This window comes from Anticarsia gemmatalis, chromosome 15, assembly GCF_050436995.1.
Source record: "Anticarsia gemmatalis isolate Benzon Research Colony breed Stoneville strain chromosome 15, ilAntGemm2 primary, whole genome shotgun sequence".
NCBI lineage: Eukaryota > Metazoa > Arthropoda > Insecta > Lepidoptera > Erebidae > Anticarsia > Anticarsia gemmatalis.
Window position 1 is genome coordinate 8600018 of NC_134759.1, and position 22302 is coordinate 8622319.

Consider the following 22302-nt stretch of genomic DNA (forward strand, 5'->3'; position numbering starts at 1 on the left):
GCTACACATCATATTCGGTGTTCTAAGCTCTACTGGCACGCGCCGATATATTCCATGCCGAAAATCTCATAAAAGGTCACGAGATTACAAAGGGCACTCTAACAGGCATAGTGACGATGTAAAAGGTTTTTGTACAGTGCTATTCATAGTTCGATCGACTAAGTTAAGGTAAGCTATACCTATGAAATACTGTGAAACAGTTTTAATGCAATTATCGAATAGATCAAATATTCCATTATTTTCGCAGTAGAAACTAGTGACTGAAAAATAACACTCTTATTAAAGTACAAATAAGAAGAAATGCTAAGACTTACTCTATAAAACCACCCAAGACTCTAACAAAAGCAACTGCAGCTCGCAGAAGTGACAAATAAAGTACAACAAATAAGTAAGCAATTTGATGTTACTTTACCGTAAGTATTTATGAATTTTATTAGACAGATTGCAGAAACGAATACAGAAGTAGGATGACTGATCGTGGTTTGTAATATTTAGCTAAGGGTCAAAAGTAAACACAACTTTTTAAGACTGCTTCGCAGAGCCAGTCAGTTCCCTGAAGCTGTACTCTAATACGTCTCAGTAGAGTTTACTGCTAGAAAATAAAGGTATTGGACATTCTTCAATTAGTAACAAAATCTTGGGCTAGATAGGCCTTAAGGCAAATAATTAATTCATATTAATATCATCTACCGTAAGACCTAAATTATCTCCTAAGTACAAACATTTCTACCATCAATTTATTATAGATTTTCTGCTAAGTAGGCACTTCAACATTCTTAAGTGGGCTATGAATATTATCTGTTCTATTTAATAGTGTACCATGAAGATAGCATTCAGAAATTGTTTGCCGATCTTTCTAATAACTTAGTATGTGTGACATGTGCACATTTACTATCAGTCGAATAAGCAAACAGGATGTTGACAGGCATTGTGATTGGAAAATACGCTCCTGAAGCGTAAAAAACAAAGTACATCCTCATTATAGTTAGTAAATTACATCAAACTGCATACGGTGTAAACAAAATAATTGAACTTGTTTAAATATCAATTATTAAAATAAAAATGAATATGGAAATAATTAACTTAAAAGCAAAACAATAAATACGTTTGCGTTTTTATTAATTATTTTATTATTATCGCCTTAATTACCACAAAGCTTGTTAGTATGTGTGATAATCAGCACTTATATATTACAATAAACGTTGGTTAAGCTCCTATAAAGTGATAGAATATCACGGAATCAGAATAACTAGAGGAAAAAACCAAAATATAGAGTCCGTTTCTAAACGAATTTCCTCAGTCTTGACCTTTATGATTCCTATATTCTTCGTTTTAAACGTAAACTGAACAATACATGACATGCTTTTAGTTCTTTAAACAATGAATTTGTGGTACATTAAAAATGTCAAAGCTATTGAGCGTCGATTTTTAGGAAGACTCTTAGGACCATCATAACATGGATATTTTAAACTGTTTTGTTATTTGCTAACGAGGAGCTTGTTGCTTAGTTAACAACAGCCGCACGAATCGATCTCTGAGGTTAAGCTACGCTTGCCGAGGTTGTTCTGTAGATGGGTGACCCTCTCATACATATCGAGTTCCTATGTGTTCGGAAGGCACGTTAAATCGTGGGTCACGGCTGTCAATTTTGAAGATCTTTGATAGTCGTTAACAGTAGTCAGAAGCTTGAAAGTCAGACAACCGGTCTTATCGAAGGGTATCGTGATATATCCCAGGTAACTAGGTTGTGGAGGTCCGATAGGCAGTCGCTCCATGTAAAACACTGGTATTTAGCTGCGTCTGGTGAGACTGGAAGCCGAATCCACCATAGTTTGGAAGAACGGCTAAGAGATGATGATGGGAATATTTTGTAACATGGTATTTAATATGGTAGGCAGAGGAGTAACTGTAAATATTTTTATCATTTTGCTAAGGACGAGCCTATGCCTTGTAATGGGCACGTTAACTCCAGGTTTATATGGGGTATATATTCTATTAAAAGAGCAAAATAGCTATATGCTGAACCCGGGAATCAAACTAGAGGCCCTGTGTCGTCCTACACTACCTAAATCGCAACAACTAATATCATGTATTTTTTTATAGATACAGAGAGCTACGTTAAAGCTTAATTGAAATTCTTAAATGTGCAAAATCCTCGGCTTAAAATGCTAGCAGCGCATTTGCGATTTTTAATATTAAAGTTTTGCGTTTTTTATTAAAATAACGTACTGTATTATTAAATTCTTAGTGTACTCACTAATAAATTACTACATCGTAATACCTTAAAGTTTTACAAGAATTCATGTAATTTTTTATACTTTTTATTCAACCATTGTCCATATATTAGGTGGGTGGGCGCTTCTTGATATTTGAGCTGAGCTTTTTGTGGTTAGGGGGGGCACGTAAATAGTTAGCCCTGGTTGTTGTCAATAAAAAAAGTCAAAGGTCTTTGGGGGCTTGAACAACTAAGACACTAGGTTGACCACTAACTAAAACACGATGAATGAATAAATGGATTAAAAATCTAATTTACTTAATATACATAAACAAATTGCACAAACATTATCAGCTCCTGTATAAATCGTAAATTGCTCTTATTAATAATTTATTGTCTAATTAATTACAGTCTGCGTCACATAAATATTTGATTTAAAAACTCTTTGTTCGTTGTTTACACCCACATACCCTGTCTGTACAACACATCATTAAAAATTAAATTTTACAATTGGTCAAGTGTAAAATATACGCTTTTATTATGATTTCGTATAAAACTGTTATATTCCTTTTCCATATTGTCACTTCGTAGTTTGCTATGTTGTATACCAGATATGCAAAAATATCCATTTTGTCGTATTGCAAATGTATTTTCGATATGCATAGGAAATTCCAAAGCAATACTACAACTGATCCAGCCAATTTCTATATAGAACACTAAAATATTTGTAAAATAAAATACGAATAAGGTTACTGGGGTCAAAGACCTACAGTTGCATGACACACGTCACTGCCACTCAAAGCGACATGCTGATATACTTACCATGGACTAGTAACGTGTCGTTGCTGTTGTCGGATATTGCAAATAAATCAAAAATTCGTCTACATAAAATATAGTTTTCAATAATGTTTTCTACTTAATTCAGTGAGTTATGTGTCTGGAGTCTGTAACTACATACATGCATCTCAAACTTTAAAATATCCGAAACAACCACGTATCTTAGAGAACCAATCATAAGCAAAGATTGTAATATCATTTTTTTTTTCTGGATTAAATCACTGCGATTTTATACATCAGACTCCCTACAAAATTGAAAACTTAAATTCAGATTTTAGTACCTACTAAAAAGTATCCGAAATTATATAGTGTTCCAACACTATTCTCTACTAAACAACCTCATATCTTATGACGTCACTCAAGATTGAACATGCAACACTTTACAAACAGTCTGGATGCTATCAAAATAAAGTAGCCATTTATCCACGTAATAAATATTTGAACAATACAATTTGTAAGCTTTCTACAAAATATAGTGTTATAGCATTGAGATATAATATTTTATTTTTTGTATAAGATTTTATTATTTATTTAAAAGGATTGTTTAATGTTAAAGAAATAGAACCAAGTAGGCTTGTAGCTTAAACTTATTGAAGGTAATAAGAATAGTGCTCCTTTTTATAAATAATTTTTAATTTTTTGTTGTAATTTTCCTTTATTAGTATTTTACGAAATTAAGTAATTTGTCTGAACCTTAACATTTTTTTTTAACATGGACTTAATTTCAATATTATAAAAGATTTGGCTATGCTTTGAGGTAAACAAATAAAAAAAAGCATATAAAATTTTATAGGCACAAATAATTTGGTAGCATTTACACCTACGCATTCTCGGTACTATTAAACATAATAATATAAATAAATAATAAATATTTCTAATATAAAATTTAAGTACCTAATACACCCACGTAGACTTTCACATACATTATTTATGAGCCCTAACAAATAAATATGATATGATCATTATTATACACTCAGCGGCAGAAAAAGTGGCCCAAGCGCTTATCGTGAATTTGTAAACAAATTTAGTAATATATGAAAGATATATTGTTGTAAGTAGTTGCGAAGTGATCTGTTTAGTGTTATGAAGTGTTGAATTTCAGATTAATTTAAGTGACGGATGACTTTTTCTAACAATGTGTGTTAGAACTGAATTCAGTGTTGATTCGAGAGGTCAGTTGAATTCTGTATTTTGAAATATTGCTGCACGGAAACGATTTTCTTTATGATTTTTATTGATTATTGGTCTATTTAGATTTTAGAAAAGATTTGAAGATGCCACTTACTGCTGAACAAGTGGCTTAGGTGGTCTTGTTGTCCGATCAGGGCCATTACCATTGAGAGGTGGCTGCATTTTTCAATGTATCGCGTACCACTTTAAGGTCTGCGATTAGGAGGTATCGTGAGACTGGTCTCTACACGCGGCGACTAGGAATTGGACGAACACGATGTACATCCGCAAGAGATGACCGATTTGTTAACCTCGAGGTGCTGAGAAACCGCTTTCTGACAACGTTTGAGATTCACTAGAGGCTTCAAGCGGCACGCGGAGTCATTCTTAGTGAACGGAACATGAGGCGAAGGATAAAAGAACGTAATTTACAGGCAGGAAGGCCAACCCGAGTACCAGAACTCGAGAGACACCATCGAGTTGCGCGATTACGATTTGCTCGTAAACATGTGAATTGGCTATCGACCAATGGAGCAAGTTCTTGTTAACCGATGAGTGCCGAGTAGCATTAAGAGCACCAAATGGTCGTGAGAGAGTGTAAAGACGCCATTAAGGACGGTTTTTTCCCAACACCACTCGTCAGACGGTCAGTTACAAAGGTAGGTCTGTTATGGTATGGAGAGGTGTATGTTTGGAGGCACGTACGGAGCTTGTCATCGTAGATCAGCGCCTAACAGCAGCCGGGTACATTGAAGAAATCTTCCAAGACCATGTTGTACCACTTATGGATTTCATTGGTCGGGAGGATTAACTCTAATGCAGTTTAATGCGCGCGCTCATAGCGCCCGCGTTGTGGAATCGCACCTTGCTGATATCGGGATTCAAAAACTGGCTTAGCCTGCTCACAGTCCAGACATCAACCCCATAGAACATGTCTGGCACATGCTAAAAAACAGTGTATGCGCACTGCCTAACCCACCAGAATCACTTGGTGAGCGAAGAACCGCTCTAGTCAGAGTGTGGGATAAAGTTCTTCAAGAAGTAATTAAAACATCCTCCAAAGCATGCCAGAATGCATGCAGGTCACCATAAATGCTAGAGGAGGTAACACGCGGTATAAACTAGATTTTTTCTTTGGTGCAGAATTAGGTTTTTGCAAAAACTTTCAGTAAGCGATTTCGACAAAAGCTGTATTTTTTTAATTTTTCCCATTTTTGATTAAAAATTACGACTATTTAGTGTAAATTGTAACTAAACTTGTGTATAAACTGTTTAACTAATAGTTATAGCCAAAATAGTAACCATATATTGATATTCTAAAAAGTTTTATCGTAGTTTTGCTTTGGGCCACTTTTTCTGCCGCTGAGTGTATTTTACGAATACAAAAAACTTATTAATGAACATGATTAACGAGATTTGCTTTAAGCACTTTTTGCATACAACCTGAGACGACTTACTAACACTAATGAGTTAATAAGGATATTTTGAACTAAATTACTTGATTTGGGGTTAAACACGGAATCGAATTTGTATGGGGTTTAGACAGTATATTATGAATGCTTTTTCGTGACCAGAGCAATGTGGTTCAGCTAGCAATCAGGAGATAAATAAAACGGTAAACTAAAGTCTTAATAACATAATGTCTAGAATGATTAATTTTTTGAAGGTCTATAATATTTTATTTGTTCGAGAACAACAAGCTTTAAGAGGGCGATAAAGTGTTTACAATTAATTATAATTATAATTTCAAACTACTTTAGAGGAGTAGCTCTTTTAATTAATGTTAAAATTTAATAAAGAGAAGTCAAACTGATTTTCAGGATTATTTTTTTAAACGAACACTTAACTGTGTTAATTATTAATGAGCTTTTGTACTTATTTAAAATGTTTATCTTATTTTCGTATTGGAAATTGTTTACAATGGAAAGCAATTGGGAAAGCTTTTGCCAAGCTGTGGGATGATGTAGGCCCAAAATGTCAACATTTTTACCATCATTATAATATAAAATGATTGATAATATCAGTTATCTAGAGCAGTGATAGCCGAGTGGTATAATTTCATAGCTCCCACGCAAGTGGTCGCAGGTTCGAACCCGAGGCAACACACCAATGACTTTTCGAAGTTATGTGTGTATCTATACTAATATTATAAAGCTGAAGAGTTTGTTTGTTTGTTTGATTGTTTGTTTGTTTGTTTGTTTGTTTGAACGCGCTAATCTCGGGAACTACTGGTCCGATTTGAAAAATTATTTCAGTGTTAGATAGCCTATTTATCGAGGAACGCTATAGGCTATATAACATCACGCTACGGTCATTAGGAGCGGAGTAGCAACAAAAAATGTTACAAAAACGGGGAAAATTTTGACTCATTCTCTTAGGTGACGCAAGCGAAGTTGCGCGGGTCAGCTAGTTAGAAATAATTATCACATGCTCCAACGGTGAAGGAAAACATAGTGAGGAAACCTTGCATGCCTAAAATTTGTTTAATACTTTTATTGAGGGCATGCAAAGTCCCCAACCCGCACTTGGCCAGCGTGGTGGACTCAAGGCCTAACCTCTCCCTCATTACGAGAGAAGACCCTTGCCCAGCAGTGGGACAGTAATGGGTTAAATTTATTTATTTATTTTTAATATAACGCCTCTTTACATGAGCAACGTGACATCTCAAAAAGAACTTTTATTTTTCTCGATATTCAAAACTGGGTTATTTTTGCTTTTTTCCAGAAAGCACATTGATTACCGCAATAATTTAGTTATTTTTCTACAAAAATATCAATATTATAGAATTTACCAACACTTAAATGTGTAAAATGGCTCAATTGTAAAGTTGTAGTTTAAAAAATATTACATTATTCTTGTAAAGAAACGATAAGTTAATCAAGTTTGGGTTTAGCCCATCATCAATATTTCGTCATTGCTTAAAAATCAATTTGCTACTAGCGAAACTTTTTGGCAATTTTAGTTTCAAAACGCACGTTACAGTAAAGTAAAAATATAATGAATGAACGCTACTATAAATACAACTCAAAAAATTTATTCAGATTTTTCATTCATTCTTCACAGAATATAAACTTCATTGATTTGTATGAATAACAAGCAGTACAAGAGACCCCATTATCCCTATACCTCTTTTGTTTCCTCCGAATGATAACGTTCGAAGTTTTGATTCGCTTTTGATATTTATTTTTATTGAGAAATGCTTTGACGCACGTCCGCATTCAAATGGATGACTGTCGTGATTTTGAAACGACTGTGACGTTAACTTTAGAAGATTTCATCACTGTGATTTTTTTAGTTTATTTATGATTGGGTATTCCAGGTACTTAATTGATAAGAATATTGAGACGATTTTGTAGAAACATATATTATATGTATAAAGAAAACTGTATGGTGGAAGGAACAGATCTCTATTAATAAAGTTATTTTTTTGTAATACTCTAATAATAACAGGGATACAAAATTACATAACTAAGTTAATAGATCGAAAAAAATCCACTGCGAAAGTTAAAGAAAAACAGACTTCATTTAAATACATTATTAAATTTAGTAAATGAGCAGAAATGTCGATGTACATTCCAATATAAAGCACCCTACTAACATTTATTTTAAATTTGAAAAGGTAGGCTTAAGTAAATAAGTTCATATCTGGTAAGTATATTATAATATACAACATAATCGCTGCCTGTTTACCTTTCGATTCCAAGAATCGGAAAAATATTTTATTGTTCTGCACGTGAAAGATTTAAATATTATTTTAACCTATGAAAGCGTAAAATCTCAAAGATATTAAGGAAAATTATCAGTATTAATTAAGGAAAGGTTACAAATATAAATCTAAGTTGAACCGCACCTATTCTTTGAAGTAGCAACATTATGTGCTTAACCCGCGAGCACACGCGCTATGAGCATTTCCCTCACGGTGAATTTAAAATTTCCGCAATTTATTGATTTATTTGTCTACGGTTGTCATTTGCCCAATAGCTGAGTTTTATACTTCCCCTGTCCCGTACATAACGGTTTTTTTATGTGAGTGTGCATCAATAGCTTAGTAGAGGTGGTTTGTTTCGGCGAGTCTCGTCGCGCGGCATTTTGCTCATTGCGCGACTAACAGCGTAAGTATTATTTTTTATTGCTATTTTTTTTTCTTACAGTATTATACCTTATTTAAAGTCTTTATTTTTATTTTATTGTTGAATACTGGTGCAATATGAGTTTATTAAGCAGTTTACGTACAAATATAATAGTTTTTTTACAGATGGATAGACAAAAACAACAAATTTATTGAAAGTGATGGACAGAGTGAGCACAGCGACTACAACACTTATACTGAGCAGTTATCTTTCTAATCCTCTTCAACAAATTATCAAAAGATTCACAAATGAACCTGGCTTTTCAGAGGATGTAAACCTGACAGTGTGCGATCTGCGCGATCTGTCCAAGGCGTAAAAATAGCAAGACGAAAAAGATATGTATTACATGTAAAAAAAAAAATGCACTGAACATGCTTTTACTTTGTGTGACATATGTAAAGCTCGTGCATTTGATGAAGATTAATGATTTGTTGTTAACTCCTTAATTTTTTTGATAAAAGTTTATTTTTTTTAGTTTATACCAAAAGTGCATTTAAGAAATTCCAATTTAGTTCCTGTTTTTGTAATTCAAATATTATAGCATAACGAATGTTAAATATTAAAAATAAATATTTGATTTGATTTATCACTTTCTTTTTATTATAATTAAGCAGTAAAATATATAAAAATACTATAAATTGTGTACTTTTTGGTTATTTGTAAAACGTGAGCAAAATGCTCTATACGCGAGTGGTCGTGTAAGTTTTAAAGGCGCGTGTGCTCCCGGGTTAAGCAATGTGGCTTTACTTTACAATCGTCATCAAAATATTTTTTTTATCACACTGTATCAGTTACAGACTTCTCGCTAAGAAAATAGGAAACAAATTGTATAGGAAGTAAATAATTTTTACGGTATATCTGGACCCAAACCAACGTCTTGTAAGTAACAGCAAACAAGTGTACATAACATTATTATCCCTAGTAGTCCCGTGTCCGCAACACCCAGTCTTACTAAGCAAATACATTTTGTACACAAAACGTTTGCAAGAAATGATCTTAGAAAACCTACATACGCCTTTAACCCATATCATAGCATCGAGTGTTTGCCAAAGACCTTTACGAAAACTAAAATATATGTTTGATATATTCGTGTCCGGTAAACCCAAGTTTAATTCCTTGGGATTACGGTAAGATGTTGTGTAAACAAGATTTTATTGGAAAAAGTAAGGAATGTTTGAAAAGTATCACAATACTTGCATTTAACAACGATTTATCTTTTTGTTATAACTCCGTAAAGTTTGGAGTTTATACTTTTTTCGGCTTATCAAAGAAAGATATGTGCAGCAGACGCAGCTACTAGTGTATTATTACCGACTTGTGTATTAGGTTGATTATGATATGGTGCATAGTTGATATGGTGATATCCTGCTATAATATTTTTTTTAGTTCAGCAAAGGTGTCCCATCTTAGCCGAATCGCGCAATTACCCCTGCAGTTACACTTGAAACCACCATAAGCAATAAAACCACTAACAGCGTATTTGGTTGCTCTATAAATCTAGTCTTGACGCTAGGAAGAAGGAGTTGTAAAAGTTTGAAATAAACCAGGACAAGAAACTTATTTCTAACAATTTCTATGTTTATTGGTTACGCTAATACAAACATCAAAAAATAATTAATAGTTTTTTATTTATTTTAAGACACACCAAGAATACAATGAAAAACGCGAGTTTATAAAATCGATATTTTCTCAATGTTAGTTCAGTTTTGTGGAATTCGTCAAATGCATTTTCTTTAAAAACTTAAACGCGATTTTAGAATATTATTATGATGTTAACAGTACCTAAAGAGCGTTCATCAGCTTTTCATATAAAATTGTCGATAGCGAGCCAGTTGTCGATAGGTAGGAAAGGATAGTAGTAGGAAATTCCGCCTCTGGTCAGCGCCATAAAAATTGATAGAGTGGTATTGTTCACCGAGTTTTGTTCCATCCATTTTCACGAAGTCCAAACCCATCGGTCTATATATCTCTTTATTATTTCCCCGACATTCAAATGTTGACAAGAATAGATCGTCAAGGGAACTAAGAGTCGCATCCATATTTCATTATCGCCCCAGTTGAATGCAAAATTGAATTCACTTGATATTCATCGCGGATGCCGTTGACAACGGTACTTGGGTATCATAACAAACTTTGTTCTACGCAGTATTCTTATTGGCTTACTGAAGAATAAAGTTCAAGGGTTTGCATTTTGATATTACTATTGAAAATTAGTTGGACACCTGTTTGTTTTACTAAAATTGTGGTTTATAATATCATAAACTTCCTATATCCTAATTATTATTCCTCTCATTTCTACTCACTATTGACAAAACTTTCCCCTTCGGCAAGTGACTTTCAGCTTAAGATCCTACGCGAATGTTCACAGCAGGAATTGGGCAAAACTCTTTAACAGCACGTGTAAACAAAAGCATACGTTACGATTACGATTCAATATCTCAAATAGTTGTTTTTATTTTTCTAAAGAAATATGTGCGACTGAAAAAGAAGAATATCTTGTTCTTGCCAGGGTCCATGGTATTGAACTTAAAAGGTTACTTAAACAATGTGATCGTAGCAGACACGGCGGTAAAGGGTAATTTTTGGGACCCGTGCCATATCGATAACGTGTCTTGATTTGGTACAGACACTGCCAATTGAGTGTGCATATCGTCGCCAAGTTTTGAGACCCTGGTTGTGCAATTCTTCATTGCAGTTTTTTTTTTTATTCAGAGCAACATTTGACCCAACTTTTAGGAAATAAACCCATCACAATGGGAGTAAACAATACAATGAATTGAACGATATCAAGAATGCATAGTTGTTATTATTTTTAATGATTTGGTGCAAATATTTTGCGTTTCGTATTATCAAACTTAGTGCTGTAGCGCGATTTTGTACAGTCAGTTCTGTCGAGTATCGAATTTTTGACATTTAGACTGTACTGGTTAAATATTTTCTAAGACACTCGTCAGAGGCGCTGATCAGATTTTCATACAAAATTTCTCGATGACAGGTTGTCGGTAGTCGATACTAGAAGAGAATCGAGCTACTGTACTAAAAAATATATTGCTTATTACAATTTTTTATATAATTTTAAGCATCCGAATTTCTTTCACCCGCATACATAATTCCGAAGGCATTTGTTTTCGGCGAACTTAATTTATTTTTCAGGCCAACGCAATTTAACTTTTTCGCACTCAGAGGTACATAACTTAATCTCATTTGATATTTCTTTCCAATTCATATTGCTTATTGGACTCAAAACTCAAGCTTATCGTAAAATTGTTACCGACAATTAAGTTTGATATAAGATACTAAAGGCCATCTTTAGTTATTGTCCATTAGAATTTTACTGCAAATGGAACGGTCTAACACCACCAAATTTATAGCAGGCTGAGTGATTTCGTTTGTTGTGAAAGTTCACGGCAAATCGTAAAGTTACCAAGTACTACTATTTTAATGTTTGCCCCAATACCTTAGTTTAGTACTAACACGAAACAAAATTCCAGTATTGTGTTAGTTTTACTGTTATTTTTGTATTAGTTGGTTTTCGACAGCTAAGCCTTTTAAGTAGGTCAAAAGTCTTGGCTAAATGACGACCAAGTATATCCATGGCCTGCGCAGTATCATTCACTGTCATATAGACAAATATAACCATATTTTTAATAATTAAATAGGCACTTAATGTGATAAATGCAATAGTCTTTTTTTATCTGCTACGTTAATGCAACATAACCACTAAAATACTTTGATAATAATATTGCATGAATGGTAAGCACCCCCGGAAACTAAGGGCACTTCAAAACATAAACAACCAATATTTCCTTAAGTAATTCCTTAATACACTTAATGACAAGGTTTCTTTCATACCATTAATAATGAGCAAAAAGCGAATTACTTGCAGGCACATGACAAATGCCCGTAACACTTTTATTACAAATCGACAAAAACACCTATTAACATTAAATAACTAATTAATGTGTGTTTTCTCAAAGGTAAAGTTTAGTTTAGTTCTAAATAAAATAAATGTTCCAATTTATATTTTTTTACAAAAGAAATACTTGTCTTTCGATATAATAATAATTATTTTGAGACTAAAACGTTAATCCAGGCTGTCCATGTATTGTATAAATGTACAGGATACGTTACTTTCAATGCGTAAATATTTTAATGGCAAAAATTTGTTTCGCTTTCACGGCTAAACGACTTTGTACTCGAGAAGAACCGCGTGGTTCAGTTGTACCACCAGTTTTATTTATTTCAAATTAGTAACGGCCTCCGCGACACAAAATTAATTCTTAGACCAAACATAAGTCTTCTAAAACACATTCAATTACCATCTTAATTTTTTGTACCAGAATATAAAAATAATATATTATGTTAAACAAAACAAAGACAGTAAAACGGCAACAAAAAAGTACATTGTTTTCTTTTCTGTTCTTGTAAATGTGGCTACAGACTACTAAGAACTTGTTTACGTAAAAGAGGTGCTTAGTATAAAGAGGTTGGGTTCATGTAATTTGAGTTTCTGTTGTAAAAAGGAACTAGAAATGTAACAACACTCTGTGGACGCGCGAGCTAGTGTTTTAATAAAGATTTATTACTTTATATTAGTTTTTTAAATATCGCGATAAAATCGCGCCTGTTTTACCCGAAGGTGTAGGCAGAGGTAGGTATATGAAATACATCCTCGTTTCACGGTTATGTTTGTGTCATGTAATAGAGGGCGACACAATTGCTATTTACTTTGATTATTCGCAAAAGTCAGGCTACTTCTGTAAAAATCCTTTATAAATTAGCGATTAGTAGTCTCAGTATTATTAAAATACTGAGACTGCCCTACCAGGGTATCAATCCCTAGATCTTGTGATCATGTATAATAATTTCAATATCCAAGACTACGTAAAATTTATTTTTATTTTAACTATCAAGTTTAACTTTTTACTTCAAACTTTAAGTTCGAGTATAATTTAGTTTTTTTTAAGTAGTTTTTGTTTAGCAAAGAACTACGGAAGCTATGTTTGCAGTTCAATGCAGTTCAATAAAAACATTCCAAAAATATGTTTCAATAACTCTTTTACTGACTGACCTCAAATGTCTTGAGGTCGTAAAAGTTATAGTACGGAAGAAATTATAGTGTTTATTAAAATGCAAATTATTCGCATATTTCGGTCAAGAGCGTGAAGGAGATTGATGGTTGGAACAAGTTTATTAATTTTTCTATCGATACAATATTTTTATACGTGCGCCTTTAGGCAATTTTTATATTATAATTGAGATATGCAAAAAAATGATTGATAACAAAATAAGCGAATTAATATGAATATTTTTTATAAATAATACACAAGCGCATATTTAAAATTAAAAGTATTTATAACATACCAGAAAATGCAGGACTATCAGTCATATATATATATAATATCTTACACACAAATATTTAAAAAAAAGTCTTAATATGACAGGCGTTTACACACCAATTTGTCTATAATTTAAAACATTTTTTGTTTAAAGTAATGATTGATACGACTTTGACAAATTACTTTGTTTACTGATGTTGGCTTATTCGGTGCAAATCGAGTAAAAAAGTTGAATAGTCAAATTTCAAAGTTAACAAAAACTGTGATGAGTTATTATGATTAAGTTCGCAGGTTTTTCGGCTTGATTTATCTTTTAAACAATTTTGGACAATGCAATAACACCAGGTACAGGCGAAGGTTGTTTCAATAGGATTCGTGTATTGTGTATTTAGACATATTACGAATAATTTGTAATTTTTTGAATTTATTAAGAAGGTAACGTTCTTTAAGATTTTTTTTTGGGTAAATTAGGCATATCATTATTATTTTATTAGAATAAATATTAATACGAGTAGTATTAATCTCTTTTATATGAACAACGATCACTTTTGTTCATATTTATTATAATTTATTAGACGAGGACTTTAATTCAGCATCTGATTTATAAAATATTGATCTGTACTTTAATTATTTTCTTTAAAGACGAGCGTAGTTCGATTCTTATTACTAGGGTAAGTAATTAATAGTGAAGTAAGAGTCGACACTTATACAAGTCGAGTTAATTTATTTTCTCAAGACTTGTACCTTACAATAGAAACCAGTACTACTACTACTACTACTACTTCTGAATAAAACTGAAATGGATATATTATATCTATCAAATGACGAATAAACGTAATATTCTAACATCGATTCTGCTCAACATTTATTTTTCTTGTCCTATTATACGTAACGTTAAGTCAGCACAATTTTTTTTTCTCTAATCATCCTAACACCGTTAATATCAAACATACTGTAAAGTGGATATGGTTGATGTTTTTACAACCAGACTGCCTGATGTCAATCCTCTATGGAAATCGACTCTCCGTAGGAATTAATCTATTTAACAGGTGTTAGTCAGCTTACAAGGACTTTAATAAAATTCATGGTTTAATTATACTTTGATAATTTCGCTACGTTTCATAGATACTAATAACAAATAAAACCGAAAGCGATTTTAAAAATGAATATAAAGTAGTCTACACTTTTAGGAATACTTTAAAGTAAATACTACAACTATTATCCGTCATTTATATGATACACAAACCAGACTACAACAAAACATTACATTTTAATTCAAAAAACTCGTTTTACATCGCTATGACAAAGATAAATAAATTATTTATAAATTCGACTCAATTTAAAAGACATTTATAGCGTTTTTACGCCTTCGATCAAATAATTTATTAACTTTTATAGGATTAACAATGGAAATCTTTACGAATAATACATTTACATAACTCATAACATAATCACATTTATCACAGAAAAACATATCGTAATTTTGTTAAAGTAACGGCACGGAATCCTATCGTAGTGGTCATAAAATTGTATATACATTAGCTTCCTATTCAAGAATTAAAACAGTGTGAGGCGCGGCACTCGCTTTAAATAATAGTAAGCCAAAAGACATTGTGATAAAATAAACCTAAAAATTTCTTGAGTATTTAATAAAATGGTGTCTAAAGAAATATAGATTACATACACATACTACATTAATAATTATGATTCTACTATATAAATATAAAATTGTAGGTAGGTATCATGGACAAATTATATCTCAATTTTATATTAACAACTCACATACCTAGGAATTAGACCGAAATCAAAATTAATTCCTTTGAAATTGGCTCAAAAACACTCGAAATTTGATCTATGATAAACAATATATTATCTTCAACTCAATATCACAATTTCAATTATTCTCCAATGTAAGTTTATTAAAACATTATCCGCAGTTAAGTACTCAATATCTTCAAAAACCCGGAACTTGAAGGCCAATATCGGCATTACAAGAATGTCAAGAGCTAAAGTTATAACACAATTTGCAACATTTCTGCTTCAACTCCATTATATTTGATTCGATTATAATAAATTAATATCAAACTGAAGAACAATTTTCACGGGCCATTAATTAGTTAGGAAACGATCAATTGCAATAATTGTTGTAAGCTATTTATCAATTAATTATTATTGTTGGGTAAATTAATTAGTAGTAATTAATATTCTGTGTATTTACATAGCCATGATAGGTTTAAGAAGCGACTTTAAAGACAAAAATTGTACATAGCATTTTGAGCTTTATCAACATGAAAAAATGTCGCTCTATTGCCTTGGTGTTATATTCTTTTAAAAGGTACTTTAAGTGTTTTATTGGTTGGTGTAAAGATAATCTACCTGATGGTTCGAAATAAACTACTCCGAGAATTTTTAGTCTCTTCAATTATTATTCAAAAAAGGATTTTAACGTAACGTCAAGAATATTATTTTTGTATAATGTATAGCTTAGTAATTAAAAATATTTTGTACTATATTTGTTAACCACAAGATTTCACAAACAAGTACAAACACTTACTAAATTACGTGAACATTAGAGTTCATTATAAAACAGTCTGGCTCAAAATTGTTAATATGAGAGAGTCTACGTTGGAATTTAATTAAATATGAATTAGAAATTACTCGTTTACCCGTTTCGATTTTAATGTCAAGGGTTCAAATAGCTAATTAAAAGGAAAATCTTTATTAAATTCCTTTAAGACAATTTTTTTTCTTCTTCTTACAGACAACTCTTGCATTCATTATAAGTTGTCTGAAAGTCTGGAAAGAACTGATTGGACTTCATAATCGAATCAGACCTTTGCGGATTACAATAATTTATTTTGTTCCGGGTGGGAATTGAAACCATGATCACTTTGGTTTCTTGGGAAGATGTTTAATAAATTCTAAGTGCTAAGTATGAGATGATACTGACTATTATTTTGTCAAAATGATATTCGAATCTTTATACGTAAAATCCACAACATACTGATTCGAAACACCAATATTAAAAAGATTTAACTTTTTTGAGGACAGAAACCCCAAAAATGAGTCATGTATGAAGTGATTGCTTGTTGTGACAACGTCAAGAATCTTGCCATTTTTCAAAAGATAACATAATTTACAGACTAATCTGCGTATATTAAGATAACATTTAGAGTACTAGCTTCAAAATAAGGGTATAACAAAAACATTTTATCGCGTATCGATGTTTTGTAAGACGCTCTTTGCATTATATTCTTAAAGAAATTCCCTGAGGGGCATTTTAGACGACCACGCGATCGTACAATTAAAATTAATGAGATTAACGTTATAGATATTTATTTATAGAACAATAACTTAGACGCTTTGTATAAATTTTCTTTTGAAATTAAATGATAAAGAAAAGTGTTAAAATATAAAACAAAATATTGTTGGTCTAACACCTACCGGGTAGTTCAAGGTGTCCTTCCAGGGCAAAAAAGTCCCTTTTTCATAAGTATAATTATTTAAATAACACGTACTTTTCTACTAGTTATAGGTTATTTTAGAATGGCCAGACAATCGAAGGCATTGCAGGCGTAATAAAACAATGAACAAAACACGTGCCGCGGTTCATCGAAGTGTTATAATTAAATAATTACAATGGAACTCCTTTTAAGACATTGAGGAAGTAATAGCTCTATTTATAACCTATTACTTATCGACTCAATGATTGTTTTATGTTGCGGTACAAGTTTGATTTTAGACTGTTTGTGGTATGTCCAAAACAATGGTGATGGTTGGTTACACTTGTATAAAGGTTTAGCGTTTTTACTTTTATGTTTCTCTTACTGATATGCAATAGTTACTATCAAAATCATATAAGAATGAGAATTGTCGCAGCAAAAATGTGCCTTAAAAGAAAATTTACAAAAATATTGATATAATGTAGAAAATTTTAGTTAATAAAATTCGGTATTTATGTATAAATTTGCTACTACCCTAAACTTTGCTGATATAACCCCAATTTATTTACAACACCCGAATTCCTACATTAAAAGTAACACGCTTTTCATATTAAATAATTAAACGTCTTCATCACGTTTTCGACAACTCATAACCCCGTCCATTTTTGGGGTCATTAAACTGATTGATATATTCAGAATAAATAAATCATCACGATGTCGATAGTGATTTATTTCTGAATGAACAAAACTTTGACCTTGAAGAATACGTGTGGTTTCCCTAAAATTCCTTAAATTTTTAATTCTTTGGAGCCAATGATATCAATTTTTAATTTATAGCATTTTCATTCAAAGCACTTGCTGCTATGTAAAATGTAATTAAGTAGTATTTTTTAAATTCAAAACCTATTATATTATTAAAAATCTAAATAAGTTACATTCGGGAGTACTGGTTTTATTTTTTTAGCGACGATCAACCTCATTTCCTAGCCACTTTAAACTAAACTAAAATAATATATTGTTCTAGTTGTAGGTATGGATGATAAATTATTATAGTAAGGCAGTATAAAAACTTGATACGCTTGTAAACTTTACGATGCCTACGTTTAGCACTGCATTAATTAGTTATATTTTTAAAGCTTTGTTGCTAACTAAAAGAAAAACATCTTTAAGAAAAAAAGAAACAAAAAATGCAAATATACATATAACAATACTGAAAATACTAAGAATACTTTACTTACATCGCGTATTTTTCAAGTTGTTACAAAAAAAAAATACCGTAGTAATGTTGCAAAGTACAACAAAAACCATTTTTCGTATAAAACAATAAAATTATACGACATAATTATACAATTTATACATACGTCAATCGCCTTGCAACTTACCAGTTGTGTTTTAATGTTATAAGCTGACAGAAGTCTTGATGAAACCGGTCTATGTGGTCTCTAGTAGACTATATTTACGATTTTGCGAACAAAATATAAAGCATTTTTTAATGGTAATATAATTCTTTAGTGTATAAGTGTAATATTTTTGCGGGAAGAAATAGTTTAGTGTAGTGTTAAGATACAGTGTTAATATGGATTTCAAATGATACTACCGGTAAGTTTAATTACTTTTTGGTACGATTGATCATTATTTCAAAGATAGTGAATAGTTTGAAAATCGTTTCCTTTGTACGTACTTACAAATTTGTTCTTAAATTATAAAGAAATACTCTCCCCTGTCAAAGACGTATTGGAAACTTTGGTATCAAATAGCTGTCTAGGTTTTTGCCTTTTTTTGTAAATGCAAGCTCTAATAGTTGAAGCTGCAGAAAGTTTGTTTATTTCTAATTGTAATTGTCGTTGCGATGTATTTTTAAGCTCACATTTATGAAAGATTAGTTGCAATTAATTAGACACGAAAGGATTGACTTAATAACATCTTTAATGTTCGATATTAACGTTTCCTTATTACCGTTGATATGATTTTGACTTCTCATACTTTATACACGTTGTATGGCAGAAAATCATTGTAAATTCTCAAGAATAATAAAATAGTCTTCATTTAAATCAATAATTTACTCCGGCTCATAAAATTCATTGTAATTTATAAGTCAGGTCATATATTATGTTTGGCGTTTAATGTGTGTGCTTCAATTACATTCAATTATCGAGAAGGAAATACGAACTATTATTATATTCGATCATTGTTTCATCAAAATCATTCGCCAATTATTTCTAAACGTGAGGGTATAAAAGTTTTTGCGGATAGCCTTCATTACCATAATGTTTTAGTTAAATTAATAAATATTGCAATGATTAGATACAAGCTAGTAACATAAAACGTAACAAAAGTAACCAGTCAACAAAGTGATATTTCATATAAAATGTCTTAGATTTAAACTCGTAGGTTGTTGGGATACGCATAAAACAAATATTTTGACTCACAAAAAGTTATTTTTGGTCTGATCCTTGCCGGAAAAAGCAATATTTAACATATTTATTATTAGTGTAGGAATTGTCAAAAAACAGTTGAAATAACACTTCAAAAGTAGTTTGAATATTTTAAAGTAAGACCAATTGGTACGTTTTCATACAACTATTTCTCATTTGTAACGTTCCTTCAAGCCATTAACCCAAATAGAAACTCAAAAGAATTTAAATTGAGAGATCTACATACCTTTAAAACCTTTCGTCTTGATCTATATTTAGAGCAGACTAGTATTTTAACGGGCCGTTTCCTCGAGGCGGTACTACTCGTAGTTTTGAGATGTAATTAATTATGAAGTAAGTACGCTTAAATTGATTTTGTAATCAGATAGATGCAAAAACTGGACTAGATAACCTCAGATATAACGCACGTTGAAAAAATTGGTATAATCAAAAATAGTTCTTTAATATTTGCATTTCAAAAAATATAAATGAAATAATTAAAAATTATTTATAGCATCTCAGTCCGATTGCTGAGCAACGGTCTCCTTCTGGAATGACAGAAGAGTTAGGTATTTAGTACACCACGCTACTTAACGAGTGCAAGTTAGGGACTTTGCAAAGCTAAAATATTCATGTCAAACAATTTTCAGATTAAGACTATAGTATAATGCGACTACAGTATAGACTATCGACCAATTACATATATATCAGATACTGATCAGAGCCCTAGTGTATTTTACAAAAACAAATAGTCTTCTCTCTCTTCGAGTTTTCTTGAAATGGTAAATGCTTGCTGGTCGACATTGATGAACTACAGAACTCTGTTGCAGATTTGAAGGATTTAAACTTTTCAAATTTGCATTGTGTATTTATAGTGCATTCAGATAATAATCTCCTTATCTGACACTGAGATTGGTTATATTTTGTGTCCTTGAATGGTACAATACACTTATTAAAGTCCCACGCATTATAAAAATACTGCGAGTGCGAGAATCGTTTTAATACTGCAAACATTTTTCTGATTTTATATATAGGTTTATCCAAACAAGACTACAGTTGTGCTTACTGTTTGATGTATGAGTTAAGCAATATTTTGCGCAGACATATTATAGATGGAAAGCCTAACGTACTTTTTGGTCTGGATGTCTCGGAGCTTTAAATATGTATTTATTCTTTATTATCAGTTTGATACCATACGATAAATCAAGTTAAAGAGTTTCGAGCCAATTAGACGACTTTGACTCTATGGTAAACTACAAAGGATACGATAGATAAATAAATAACACCTAAAATGGAATATAATATAGAGTAAATAGTTTTATGCATAAAATTCGCGTAGTGGAGAGTAAACAAATTCGTCGTATCGGTTCGAGCGTCCTTTGGAGCTCGCCGCGGAAGGTCGGATTGCAAATCCATTCGATCGGGTATCGGTTGACACAACAATTCAGTGTCACGGCCAACTGTATCGAAATAAACATTCACATACCACTATTTTATTCGCTGAACTATATTCATTTTTTGTTCAGTTATGACTTAGTTCGAACTCTGCATATAGCAGTACTGAACACATTTTTAATGTTTAACTCTCAGTCCTTTCTAAACTGTAACAAAAAAACAAAAAAATATTAATACAAATCTTTCTCGATTACCGTTTTGTTCTTTAACATTAATATTATATCATAAGCATCGGTTATTATTGCATTGATATTTTTTAGAACGTTGGACCAGTTTAAGACTAATAAATTAAAAATAATTATACACTACAATAATAAATTACGACTATGACCATGTAGAAAATTAGAAACAAAATTACACCAGCAGTAAAAATCGGGTGAAGTTATCACGGGCAATACGTAAATCTTTATATGAGCTGAGTTAGGTAATATAATAGAGGCTAGTTACTTTAGAGCAGAACTCAGCAGAAATTCTTTATACAATACAAACCTGCGTTTTTGCCCTACACTCCGGTTGCTAGAACCTTACATTTGTATAGTTCTTAGAAATGCCGGTAGTTTTCTAAACCTTATTTATTTGGTTCTTATAAATGTACAAATAAGTAGGTGCTACTGTAGGTGTTACTAAAACGATACTTATAACGATATTGCAAAAATATATTTTTTTAATTTATACGTTATGTAATTTATCGGTTGTTCTCTCCATCTTACTTTTGTCCTTATAATTATATTTTGCTGCAAAGTATAAAATTGTCAAATAGTTTACGGTTGCGCGTGCAATATATAATTCCTCCCCATTTCTATCCTAATAAATAGTTTTCAAAATGTTCCTTTTGTGGTCAACTTTGCTCGTTTCGACCAACTGTGTTTCGACCACGTTATTTTCTAATACTATAATATGATTTGGATAAATAAATAACATAACCTTTTTATAACAATGTATAAAATAGTAGTTTAAAAACGCATCTTCCCTTTAACAAAACACCAGAAAAATAGTAGAAAAACCAAAACCAGTTAATAATTTCCAGAAATAAAAGATTCAGTCAATAGAAAAATAATACCGATTCAATGCCAAGTTCACAATCGTCGCATCACAGAAAAGTAAATAGGTAAAGAAAAAACGAAACAAAGAAATCTAATAACAGAGGAAGCCAATCAAAATGGCATTTTCCTCTTAACACCTAAGCCCGAGATAGACTATTATACTATTACTACAAAGTATACAATGATCTCAGATATTATAGGATTTATATTACGTGTTTATGTTGCAACCGACATTAGATGTGGACCAGGGGGGCTA